This window comes from Lactuca sativa, chromosome 9 (assembly GCF_002870075.4).
Source record: "Lactuca sativa cultivar Salinas chromosome 9, Lsat_Salinas_v11, whole genome shotgun sequence".
NCBI classification, from domain to species: Eukaryota; Viridiplantae; Streptophyta; class Magnoliopsida; order Asterales; family Asteraceae; genus Lactuca; species Lactuca sativa.
Genome location: NC_056631.2, coordinates 102178793 through 102193371, shown reverse-complemented (window position 1 = coordinate 102193371; position 14579 = coordinate 102178793).

Below are 14579 nucleotides of genomic sequence, written 5' to 3'. Positions count from 1 at the left end.
AGCTTGTATTGATCTATATTCCATTTTAATTGCTAGGAGTTCCAGAATTCATGTGGAATATGAATTGGTTTAACGCCATGTTTGTTTCTTTTTGGGCTCCGCATGTTGAAGAGATATTGTCCATAGCTTTATGGTGTTTTCCTTGCCCAAGTTTGCCTCACCAGCGAGTCTATTGTTTCATCCCATCAACATTTTTTCAACACACTAACAATATAAACATAAGTTTAAATATAAATGTTTACCAAACAATAATTTATCACATATATTTAACTACCTGAAACTCCTTCGAATATAATTCGTGCATTTATTTGGTTACTTTTCCCTGAGCGTACCCTTGTGGATCTACTCTTTGTAAAAAGGACCGACTAATAAAGTGTGCACAAGGGCCTGACGGTATGATACTGCAAGTAATCATGTAATGGGTTAAGTTTTGAATTGATATGTACGTGTAATCCAAAAGGTTATAAATAGAAAAAGTTGTAAGATATGATTGATTACTCACGTTTTTTTCCAAACATGAACAGTTAAACGTTCATCTGGTCCACAATCTTCAGAGGAATTGTTTTCACCTTATACATTTTCCACTACATATCCATTCATGGTTGGATGTGTTGGTGATGGGGTAGATTCTGGGATAAGTGTTGCTGATGGGATATATTCTGGGGTAGGTGTTGGGATAGATGTATATGTTGAGGATGTGGTAGTTCCTTTACTTAAGGAGGATGTGGTAATTACTATAGTTGTGGAGTATGGTAGTGTAGATGCAGGTTTTGATGTTGTGGTAGTAGCTATAGGTGTTGATGATGTGGTAGTGGATGTCGGTGTTGAGGATGGTTTAGATGATGTAGGTGTTGAAGTTTTGGTTATTGATGTGAGTGTTGAGGATTCTATTCTTCTAGTTTCTGAACTTTTGGATGTATTTGCTGAGGATGGTGTGGATGTTGTAAGTGATGCCGAAGAAGTGGTAGTCACTGTTGGTGTTAATGATTTTGGTTTAAGGGTTTTGGTGGTATATGTTATAGGTGCATTGGATGTGGTTGTTGGTATTGGGAAGTCGATTTCTTCATCTTGTAATTGTCCGCTTATGAAATTTGCAGTTGAAGTCTTGTTGCGGTTCAAAACCTATGGTGCAATTAATTTAGTTGGTTTCACACTAGATGCTCCTTTTGCTTTCAAGTTCGACATCTTTCTTTCTTAAAAATAAACAAAAAACTATAGTCAATAATATTGGATTAGTGTCTAAGCCCATAACTATATTTGGTATGTACTTGACCCGATTGTAGCATAGTCCATTTAGGTTGTCTTCACCAAAGCAACTTGACTGGATGAATAATGGAGAAAGAGAATAAATGTGATTTATTAATATATTATATGAATAATATATTGAAAAGGAAATCATATTATTTAATGAACATTGGTCAAGAATTAATTTAGAATTTTTGTGGTAAAAATGAGGTTAGTTGAATTATGGGGACTGAAGTTGTAATTATAAGATAATTGTAAAATGGGCTGAGGATCCCTAAAGATAGGGGTAGACGAAATCTTATGGATAGCGCATAAGAATTCGTCCAAGGCTAGGGTTCTGGAGGATTCCTGTAGGTTGCTTGGAGCCTAGGCAACTAGATTAGGTCTTTGACTAAAATCATAATACCTCACTTATATAAAGAGCCCTTAGGCATCACATTTTCGGCTACCACAACCCTAGAAGGTTTCTTAGAGCCAAAAATAGCCTTTCCCCCACCCCTCTCTATTATTCTCCAATTGCTTTGGTGTGTGTGATCTATTAGAGACATCACATTTGAGGTGCTAGGTTCTCAAAAGCTTAAAGTTATCAAGCTACAATCAAAGGTAACATTCTAACTTGTTTATTAGATGTAGTTTTTTATTTCGATATGCTAGACATAGGGTTTACAAGCTTCTAATGATTATTGCATGAACAATTAGATAAAACCTAGATCCAAAGCTTTAGGGTTTGCATCTGCACCATATGATTGATGCTTTTGCTAACAACCCAACAGTGGTTTCAGAGTCTAGGTCGTTTTTCTTTTGTATTTGATGCATAGCAAAATTGTTCATAGCTGGAAAAGTCAAAAATTCTGCTTCTGACTGATGAGCTCATCCAGTCACCTGATGAACTCGACGAGTCAGGGCTACTCAACGAGTCCAGTCTGTGACTCGGCGAGTCGGCTCGTCTGTTAGTAGATTTTTCGGGATTTTGACTAGAATTGGGTTGGGATAATTACCATAAATGTTTTTAATTGATAAAATACGATTTTTTTTCACTATGGTATTGATTATCCTCATCCAATTAGAAGATAATTGTTAAATAATAAGATAATTACTTGTTATTATGATAAAATAAATTATTTGTATTATCTAATATGAATTATCTTGCCATAAGCTGAATTAGGTCAAATTTAGATAATCACTAGTTATTTGAATAATAAAATTATTTGAAATTCGATCTAGAAGGTTTTGAAAAGTTTCAAAACTTGCGCTCAAATTTTGGAATTTAAAGTTTTTGATTAATAGTTTTAATTTTGAAATAATTAAATTCTAAACCCTAGAATTTTACAAGTTTAAAATTCAACTCTTATACTATTATAATATTATAAGATTAATAATTTTATATATATATATATATATATATATATATATAGATATATATATATATATATATATACACATATATATATATATATATATATATATATATATATATATATATATATAAGATAAGCTAGTCTTACCGTTAGTAGGCCTCATTCACGAAGTCGATTTATAAGGGGGGGGGGGGGGGTATAAGGAAACTTCCTATAAAATGGCGGTTGAATGGGTGTCCACTCTCACCCACCGCTTCCTTGATTGGTGGAGGGTCGTTAGCCGAACGGATAGGATAGGGCAAGTAATTCCTCATTAATAAGTATAATGATTTTAATAAAGTAACTAAATTTTTTATATAAATTCTCAATCTTAGTTACTTTAGGTAAAATGTGAAATGATGCTATCCCATGAAATTACACTTTGCACCTTGCCAAGTCGTTAGTGGAGTGTGCGTGGATAACCGACACACTAATATGGGACTAGCAAAGGTGGAAAAGGGTGGCTCGATGGTTATCATAGATGAATGGAGTGTGTGGTTAAACGGCACATTGATTAGGTGGTAAATAACATGGAGAGTACCAAGTACATTTGCATGGTTATTCACACCTTGTTTGTGATCCTCGGTATCCCAGTCACAAACTTGAAGGGCATATCGAGATTTAAACATGTCATTGAAAAGTTCAATGAATCTCAAAGGAATCTAGGAATTTCAATTCATTTAAAACTTAATTGTCTTTTTCGTTCTTCATGGTGAAAATTGGTAAATTGTCAGTTACCTACGTTCAAATTATTTGCAATTAGATGACGGCTTCCCTCTTCTGAATTGTATATAATTGTGTTGGGTCCTAGCCCTAATTTTTCATTTGGGTGTTAAATTGGGGATTCTTATGTAATTTAAATTTGTCTCTTTTCTTTTTCCAGATGTCTACTCCAAACAACAACGCTTCCGGCTCAACCCCTTCCGACTCATTCTCACTCATGAACTTGTGTGGGAGGGTCATATTTGATGGGTCCAATTTAAATGATTGGATTCGCAACATTTGCATGGTCACCCGCTATGAGGACAAAGAGTATGTTCTCGATAAGGATCTGAAGGAGATTGAACACACCAATGCTACTCCCGAGGAAATTGTTGCATTCAAAACTCATAAGAGAGATGCTACGAAGGTTCATTGCATTATGCTCGCACCAATGACTGATGAACTCCAAAATTCCTACGAGAACTACTACCCATACGAGATGCACCAAGATTTGATGGAAAACCATCAAAGTGATAGGCAGGAAAGGTACCAGATCATTGATGCGATGATCATTACCAAAATGAAGGATGGGGAGTCCATCACAACCCACTTGTAGACAATGCAAAGATTCATGGACCGGTTCCTAATGTTAAATGTCAACTTCGATGAGGAGCTGGCCATAGATATCATTCTACATTCGCTGCCTCCTTGTTATGCCCAATTTTATATGACTTATCATATGAATAAGAAGGAGGTCACTCTAAGTGACCTTCAAGGACTGCTAAGAACTGCTGAGAGCAGTCTAAAAGGCAAATCTATTGCATCTACTCCTACTTCTGCCACTGTCTTGGCTATTGGGCATGGAAAAGGAAAGAAGAGCAAGGCTCCTTCTAAGAGCCACAAGGGAAAGTCTCACGGTGGTACTTCTTCTAGTGGAACCAAAGTTGGTCCTACTTCTCCCTCTTCCAATCCGAAGGATGCAGAGTGCTTCCACTGCCACAACAAAGGGCATTGGAAATGAAGCTGCCCGAAGTATATGCAATATATAAAGGATGGGAAGACAAAGCCCACCTCCACAGGTATTTATACTATTCAATATAATAAATCATCACATGCTATGTATTGGGTCATCGATACAGGATGTGGTTTTCACATTTGTTTTTCTTTGCAGGGCCTAAGAAGAAGTAGGGATGTGGAGCATGGGAAGATAAACTTGATCATAGGGAATAGGAAAGTGTCGCCTGTCACGAAGATTGGAGTTTACTCCTTAGTGCTTAGTAGTGGGTTAGATTTAGATTTGAATAATTGTTGCTACTCGTCAGAAATGACACGAAACATTATTTCTTTTCATGGTTTGTATAAACAAGGTTTTAGATTTTCATTTAATAATGAAATTGGTTCTATTAATGCTTTCTTTAATAGTACTTTCTATTTTGAGGCATTTCCTTGTAGTGGAATATATGAAACTGTGATGGTTGTAGACAACTTAGGAAATGATGTGTTGCATATTGATTATTCCAATGGTTTGGACAAAGCATGCTTGTGGCATTGTCATCTTGGACAAGTCAGCAAGAAGCGGATAGCCCAACTCCAAAAAGATGGAATGTTGGAGTCATTCGACCTTAGGGACGATGACACGTGCGAGTCTTGTTTACTTGGAAAGATGACCAAGTCACCATTCATTGGTACTTGTGAAAGGGGGAGAGTTTATTGGATCTCATACATACCGTTGTATGTGGGCCCTTTAGATCCACCACAAGGGATGCGAACCGCTTCTATGTGACTTTCACCGATGATTATAGCAGATATGGGTATATCTACTTAATCAAGCATAAGTCAGAAACATTTGAAAGCTCAAAGAGTTTATGCAAGAAGTGGAGAATCAGCTGGGCAGGAAAATTAAGATGCTCCGATCCGATTGAGGAGGTGAGTACCTTCGTATTGAATTCCACAAGTACCTCAAGGAATGCAGAATTGTTTCGCAATTGACGCCGTCTAGGACACCACAGTTGAATGGTGTGGCTGAGAGGCGCAATCGAACATTGTTGGACATGGTTCGTTCCATAATGAGTTGAGCTTCGTTACCTTTCTCATTTTGGGGTTATGACTTAGAGATTTTCGTCCATATCCTTAATCTAGTCCGGACTAAGAAGGTTGCCAAAACACCTCACGAGATGTGGACAGGGAAAGTTCCCTCGTTGGCACATATCAAAGTTTGGGTTTGCGAGTCTTTCGTCAGACACGGGACTCACAACAAGATCGAAACTCGTAGTGAGCGGTGTATTTTCATTGGCTATCCACAAAATTCCTTTGGATATCTCTTCTATGGACCAAGTGAAAATGTTGTCTTTGTTACGAGGACAGGGGTTTTCCGAGAGCGAGAACTCATATGCCAAGAGAACAGTGGGAGGCAAATCAATCTTGAAGAGCTTCAAGAATCAAGCGATAAAGGAACCTCTAACACTAGCACTCAACCCGAGGAGGAAACTCCTTTTGAACCAATTAACGAGTTATTACCTCTTAAATGTTCTATTAGAGTTAGTGTTCCACCTATATTATATGGTTTCCATATAATTGTTGAGGGTGATACGTTTATTAGTGATAGTACACTGATAAATTTGGATGAACGTAACACCTACGAGCAATATTGTTTCCAAAGCATTAAACCTACAACTAGCATGCAATTCACATAAACAAAATAAAAATGAGTTATAAAATTAGCTCTTTGTTGTCTTTTGTTGTTTTCTTGAGCTTGGCCTTTATGAACTTAGTGCCCCAAGTTTTGCACCTCAAATGGAATCACACAACACCACCAACAATGGAAGGACTAAAGAGAGAATTCTTGCACTCAAAAATCGGCTATAGCTCTTCCAAGAACAATATGGTGCCAATTTTAGGAGCTAATGGGTTTCTTATATAGTGTGGCAAAACTAGAGTTACACCATGTAAACCCTAATGTGCATGAACTTCCATATTCCTTAGGCTCAATGGTTTTAAACCTCCATGGATCATCCATGGGTTGTCACATGGGTTTAGCCCAACCTAAGGAATCATGGATCATTGGCTCACACCATAAGAATGAATGATTTTACCAAAGCAACCCCTTATATTTAATTAGTCTCTTTTGATCACAAAATTAATTCCAAATTAATTCTTGATCAGTACTAATTAAATAATATGATTTCATATTAATATATTAGAACTTACAATATATTAATAAATCATGAATATCCTCTTCCCAAAAGTCCATCCTTACAAATCGTTCCGGTGCCATGCAACCCAAATGGACCATGCTAATCTTGGGTCAAGTACATACCATTTATAGTTATGGGCTTAGACACCTAATCTAACAGTCTCCTACTTGGATAAGTCTAATAACTATTATTGCAAGTACGACTCCACAACCCGACTAGCAATCGTAGCTCTTAAAAGTTAATGTCGAACTCTGGCCTAGTCAATGACGTGTCCAATAGATAAGGGATCTTATATTCCTCCATTCTAGATATTATATGGACTGAGACATGGATTATAATCATTCTGTCTGTCCATCTATTGTTTCCCGATTTCCGATTTATGACGACCAACTAACTGAACAAATCAAATAAGTCCAGGCTTGGCCAAGCACTTAGGGTTGTCATCACTAAATCATCAAGGGGCCCACAGATATCGCTTTTATCCACATGGGGTAAAAGGAACGGATAAAATTCGGCCGAAATGCTCGCTTGTACTTATTCATCCAATTACACACAACAATATGTTTTATAATACCAAGTTACTGGTGTGTTTACATATTTCAATGTGCAACCGATTTGTAACTACAACTCACATGTCTAGGTTTCAAGAATATAAGATATTATCGTCTCATGATCACTCGTGATAAAATCCATGATGTTATTCAGATGAGAGTGGGTTGAATCCATTACTCGAATCGTATTCCAGGAGCACTCATGAACACTGTAGCATACTTGTCTTATGACTAAAACACCTCTATAGACCCATTCATGATAGTCTTGCCTCAATACCTACTTCCAAAGTATGATCAACCATGAATGGTGTGAATAACCTAGTTATTAGGGAAGTCAAAACATGCAAAGTAAAACACAAGAATAATACTAATCCTATATAGCCCCAAAACTTTTGAGTGTCATACTGATTACTCATTATTCATTGTACAATGTTTCGAATAATCAACTTAATACTTGAATTAAAACAATAGTTGTCCCATGCTCCAAGCATGCACACTATGTTTATCTGTGATCCTTACTTTGTGAAATAGATCAATTGACAACATTTCAATGATGCTAATTTCACAATCCCAAATCCTTACCGTAAATGTAAGAATATCAAGTTCATGCCATTTATTGTAATCTGTTAGATTCTAAACTTATATGCAATGATCCACTTGTAATACTATGCACAAAAGGCACAGAGACTTGGCAACAGGCATTACAAAGTATTCTAATGGAGATTGACAACAAAACAATTCCAAGGAAGCGAAGTCCCAAATTCAAAGTACATTACTTTGAACATCCTTCTTGCATAAAAGTTTCTAACTTTCTTATCTATTCTTCAACTCCCAATATGGAAACATTCCATATTGACCATACGACAAGTCATTATTAATAGACTCTTGTCTATTCATAATAATGTCAATATGGTCCATCCATTACTATACTTCCAACTATCCTTAAGCGACCAATCCTTTGCGAACCTTAGATAGTCCTTAACAGTTGTTTAACCACTTTAGTCATATCCGGTTCTATTCGTTTTTACCTCTTAATGCCATAGGCATTTGGAAAATTACAACACGAGATTATTAAAGCATATGCAATCGATCCTATACCGGAAGCATATAGGACACGATTCATAATGTCTAACATAAAGACATGATACTTGATCAGTCTTTTGCTATAATATTTCTATTTTCCATGTTCTCATAATTCGAATTATGAAGAGGGATGTCGTAATCATAATCAAATTTTGAGAACGCAATTAACATTTCCATATATAGATTTCCTTATGTTGAACCATTCCAAAATAACATTCATATATATTTGACTAAATTTGATTAAAAATCAATCTAAGCTTTTAGATTTTGAAATGAAGTATGAACTCCTCTCCCTTAATTATAGCAAAACAACTTTTGGAACCCTGCATCTTTGCAAATTGAAATTTTTGTTTTCTATAATTAACATTGCTAACTCACAATGCTTATAATAATTATGCTTCCACTAGCATAATAATTACATTCTTATTAGCATACTTATGCTCCCACTAACTCTATCATCTACCCATAAATTAGCTGGACTTCTAGAAATCAATACTTCTTGACTTTCTTACCAAAGTTCAGATTTCTGATACAAGATGCTTCGATAAGACTTTATCTAGGCTTCTCAAAATTATAAACCTTTCCTTAGATAGCTCACATGTGTCTAAACAATTTTAGAACTTACAACAATAAGTCTCAAATGTTTAGACCTTTGCCATTTCTCACGATTCAAACTATGAAGAGGGATGCCGTAATCATTTTCATGAATTGGAGAGAAACCTTATGACACTTAGATTTTTATGGTGTATGTGTTCCTATCCATGTAAATTTGTCATAACCATGATAACAAGACAATGTTAGTGACAAATTCAAACTCATATGGACTGAACTTGTTCAATCTTAATTTCTTGCCACCTGGCAGCACAAGGGCCTGCCATTGCTTCCTAAGTTGTTACGCAGACAACTGAGAACTCATAGAACTCAGATGCATAGTCAACTTTAACTGGAATGGGCACAGAAACAAGAATATGTCAACACGATAGGTTACAAACCTCAAGTCGTGTGCTAGTGTTTAACAATAGGTTTACTCTTGATTAGTTCGTGAAACATTCAAGATCTTTAAGACTCCCACTGACCTCTTGATATATAAGATTCACTTTGTCAAGAACCATTCCTTGACAAACAAATATTCAAGAGTTAGTGCGGATTCTTATCAAGATAAACACTTCACACCAATTAGTCTTAGTTTGTCTTTGTTTTTATCCAAAACATCACTACTTACCAATTTGAAATGTACAAGAGTAGAAAACATTTTACTCTATATTTGACAAGTTTTATAAACTTTTCTTAAGATTATGTCACTCAAGTTGCAATCTTGGAGTATGACTCTAATACTTGTTCTTGGAACGAAGTATGATTCATCTTCTTGATTTAACCATTTCAACAATTCACGATTCCTTTTCTTAGCCATTCATATGCACTAAGATATCCTTAGAGGATCAATTGTGATATGGTTTTCCATAATCATTAAGATGATCATAAAACACGATACTAAAGTACTCTCCCATCTTTTTAGATTGCCTAATTTGATTATTCTCATTCATTCTGCCATACATTGAAACTTTTCCAATGTTCAGAATTATACTTAAACTCGTAAGCATAACCATATTTACTGAACTTTAGTAAATCATGACGAATAGTCTTATCGTTCTTTGTGGTGGACCTGACCAGCGCACACCCAATATACCCAATCACGTAGTCCTTCACTTGACTAACATATACATGTGAACAAGGAATTAGTCTTAATTTACCAAATATGAAAATTCTCATTCATCACATAATAAGAGTTGCATGATTCCAAGTTTCTATCCAACTCAAACTTTGGTGATGAGAGTCTTTCCTTATTTGGCAAATTCTCGACACTACCACAAATGAAAGAATCAAATTCATATTGCTAACATAGAAACATACAAACATCAATTTTCACAAATGCCATTGCAAGGAGATATAATAAAATAAAACAAAATTTTATTTATTTATAAAATGCAGAAAAAAATTTCCTTACAATGATATTACAAATGAAAAATATGTTACTACATATTTCTAAGCAATCTACCATAACTCTTAAGCAGCAGCTCAAAAATATGATCATCGAACCATGCGATTGAAATCTATCTTCGCAATCAGATTCAGCATACTCTTCCTTTAAGCTTCCTTCCTTTTGCATGATCCTACAAAACATCAAAATGAAAACTTGTCACATCATGTATTAAGAATCAACAACTAGGAACTTAATAGAGTTAGATAGTGGACTTACTTGAAGCAGAACCATACAATCTGACTAAAGTTCTCAGGTAGTCAGGGTAGCTTTGATTCTAATGTTCCTTTCCTTGGCAATAGAAACAAACAGGTTCATTGGGAATGACGTATGGAACAATCTCAGATTTGGCCTTTTCCTTATGATCAAAACTTTTAATCATGGCCAATTCCTTTCCTTTAGGAAAAGGAATCATTTTTAGGATATCCATGTCATTGCCCATGTCAGCTTGAAAGGTAGATCTTCTAGTCAAATTTGCTTGACCATTGTGCCAATTCATTGCTAATTCAGCATTCTCTTCCTTACCAATATTGATATCCAATAGGGCTTGAGTGATCTTAAACTTTTCAAGTCTTCGAACTTGTGGGTTAGGGAGAATAATTGGAGGAGATGGAGGAAGTGAAGTATGATTTCGATTTCCATTAATGCACGACAAAGGGATTAATCTTTCATCTTGATCGCCACGTGGGATATCATCTTCAAGAGGAAAGCTTGTTCCAAAAGATTTGGAAAGACCATAGTTGTTTGAACCAAACATCTACAATGGGAGAAATTCAAGTTAGTTGATTTAAGTCCTTAATATAACACCCAAATGAAATATTAACGCTAGGACCTAACACAATATTTTACAATTTGGAAGAAGGATGCCGTAATCCGAATGCAAAATATTTGAAGGTAGATAAATGACGATTTACCAATTTCCACCATGAAAAACGAAATTGATCATTAGGTTTTAAATGGATTGAAATTCCTAGATCCTTTGAGATTGATTGAACTTTTCAATGGCATGTTTAAATCTCGATTGTGCCCTTCAAGTTTGTGACTAGGATGCCAAGGATCACAAACAAGGTGTGAATAACCATGCAAATTATCTTGACACACTCAATGTTACAACCACCTAATCAATGTGCCAGTTAACCATGCACGCTCCATTGATCTAAGATTAACATCAAGCTACCCTTTCCACGCACTGTCAGTCCCAGATTAGTGTGCTGGTTAACCACACACGCTCTACTAACGACTTAACAAGGTGCAAAGTGCAATTTCATGGGTTAGCACCAAATTCACATTTTCCTAAGTAAGTAAGATTGGGAATTTATACGAGTTTAGTTACTTAGTATTTCATTATACTATTAATGAGAATTTAAATTTCCTGGAAAACGAATTCGACTAACAACCCACCACTAGTCAAGGAAGTGGTGGGTGAGAGTGGACACCCATTAAACTGCCATTTTAGAGGCAGTAACCTAATACCCCCTTATAGACCGGCTTCGTGAATGAGGCCTACTAACAGTAAGACTGACTTTTCTCTTATATATATATATATATATATATATATATATATATATATATATATATATATATATATATATATATATATATATATATATATTAAACCTATAATATTATAATAGTAAAAGGGTCGAATTTTAAACTTTTAAAATTCTAGGGTTTGGAACTAAATGTTTCAAAGTGAGACTTTGCATTTACAAATTCCACATATATATATATATATATATATATATATATATATATATTAAACCTATAATATTATAATAGTAAAAGGGGTAAATTTTAAACTTTTAAAATTCTAGGGTTTGGAACTAAATGTTTCAAAGTGAGACTTTGTATTTACAAATTCCAAAACATGAGGGAAACTTTTGAACTATTCAAAAACTTTTGGTTTCCATAAATTATGAGTTTAATATAGGTTTTATAAAAAGACTCTTGACATTTCATAACTTGAGGACAAGTTATGGAGTTCATAAAAACATTTATGTAAAAGACTCTTCAAATTCCATAACTTGAGGAAAAGTTTTAGAAGACTTAAAACCATTTAAGATGACATTTAAAAATGAGACTTTTCACTTTCCATAACTTGAGGACAAGTTATGAATTTCATCAGAAACATTTAGATCAAAAATTCTAACTAACAAAATCAAACAATTTGTGTATGATCTAACTAAACACATAAGTTAAGATAATTCATATTAAACAAGTGTCTAGAAATTAGCTTAACCATATAAACTAATACAAATCATGAAAGTTTGACAATTATCTTTTATTTGGTTGAGAATCATCATTACCGTATCAACAAAATCAGATTTTATGAACTAAAACATTTTGTGGTAATGATTCTAATCCAAAACAGGTAAAAAAAACTCAAAAATCTGCCCACTGGAGCACAAACTCGGTGAGTACATGAACTGGACTCGTCGAGTTGGATTTTTTCTGAGTGGACTCCGCGATTCACCTAGTGGACTCAGGGAGTTCACTATACAGAATGCCAAAAATCGATTTTTTTTTTTAACTTTGAAAATTACACTTGCATCAAATATAATAGAAAACTAACCTAGCTCTGATACCACTGGTGGGTTTTAGTATACTACAACATCCTATGGTAGACATACAACCCTATATGCTTTGGCTCTATGTTTTCTCTAATTATACATGCAATATTATTTCCAAAGCATTAAGCCTACAACTAGCATGCAATTGAAATAAACAACATAAAAATGAGTTATAGAATTACCTCTTTGTTGTAGCTTGTAGCTTTCTTGAGTTTGGCCTTGAAAAACTTAGTGCCCTAAGTGTTGCACCTTGAATGGAATCACACAACACCACCAACAATGGAAGGACTTAAGAGAGAATACTTGCACTAAAAAATCAGCTATAGCTCTTCCAAGAACACTAGGGTGCCAATTTTAGGAGCTAATGGGTTTCTTATATAGTGTGGCAAAACTAGGGTTACACCATATAAAACCTAATGTGCATGACCTTCCATATTCCTTAGGCTCCATGGGTTTAAACCTTCATGGATTATCCATGGGTTGTCACATGGGTTTAGCCCAACCTAAGGAATCGTGGATAATTGGCCCACACCATAAGAATGAATGATTTTACCAAATCAACCCCTTATATTTAATTAGTCACTTTAGATCACAAAATTAGTTCCAAATTAATTCTTGATCAATACTAATTAAATAATATGATTTCTTATTAATATATTAGAAATTCTAATATATTAATAAATCATGAATATGCTCTTCCCAAAAGTCCATCCTTACAAATTGTTTCGGTGCCATGCAACCCAAACGGACCATGCTACTCTCGAGTCGAGTACATACCAATTATAGTTATGGGCTTAGAGACCTAATCTAACATAGTTAGCTTTCTTGTTTTGTATGTGGATGACATACTGCTCACAGGAAATGACGTCCCAACCCTGCAGGAGGTTAAGTCCTGGCTTGGGAAGTGCTTTGTTATGAAGGACCTCGGAGAAGCTGCTTGTATTCTTGGGATAAGGATATTGAGAAATAGGAGTAAAAGACTAATAGGACTTAGTCAAAGTACTTACTTGGATAAAGTGTTAAAACGTTTTAGCATGGAGAGTTCCAAGAAAGGCGAGTTACCAATCCAAAGAAATACCAAGTTGAGTAAGACTCAAAGCCCTGTTAGGTCTAAAATTTGGTTTATACTTCGCTTTTCTAAGAATTTATTGTTTTTAGTCTTCGGACGAAAATAATATTTGGTTTATTTGTAGCTTGGACTGAAAACCCATGTGTTTTCGGTCTAGCATTGGGTTTGGGCCTTGAGTTTGCGGTCCATATATATATATATATATATATATATATATATATATATATATATATATATATATATATATATATATATATATATATATATATATATATATATATACAAATTACAACTGACATTGTTCACATCAAGTACATTGTCTAAATATTACATATCCATCACATGAATTGTTTGAAAGTTTTCAAAGCATAACACCCTAACATACTTGGTATTACTCTTCAGCTTACCTGTTACCTGAGAATACAAGTTATTTTGAAAACGTCAACATATGGAATGTTGGTGAGTTCATAAGCAGGGTTGCAATGAAAATGTTTTATGCAGTTTATAAAACCCAGAAAATTCGATGTTTTCTGAAAAGAAAATTGTTTATACTAAAGTGTGAAGATCCATAGGTTTGTGCATGAATGATTTCAAAGCGTGTATAAATGAGAAGTTTTGCATTATAGTTATTAGAAAGTACAAGTGAATGGTGTTGATTTCCTCAAAAAACCCGATGTTTTCCGATAATATAATATAATTTTTTCGAATTATTATACCGTCACAACGAATG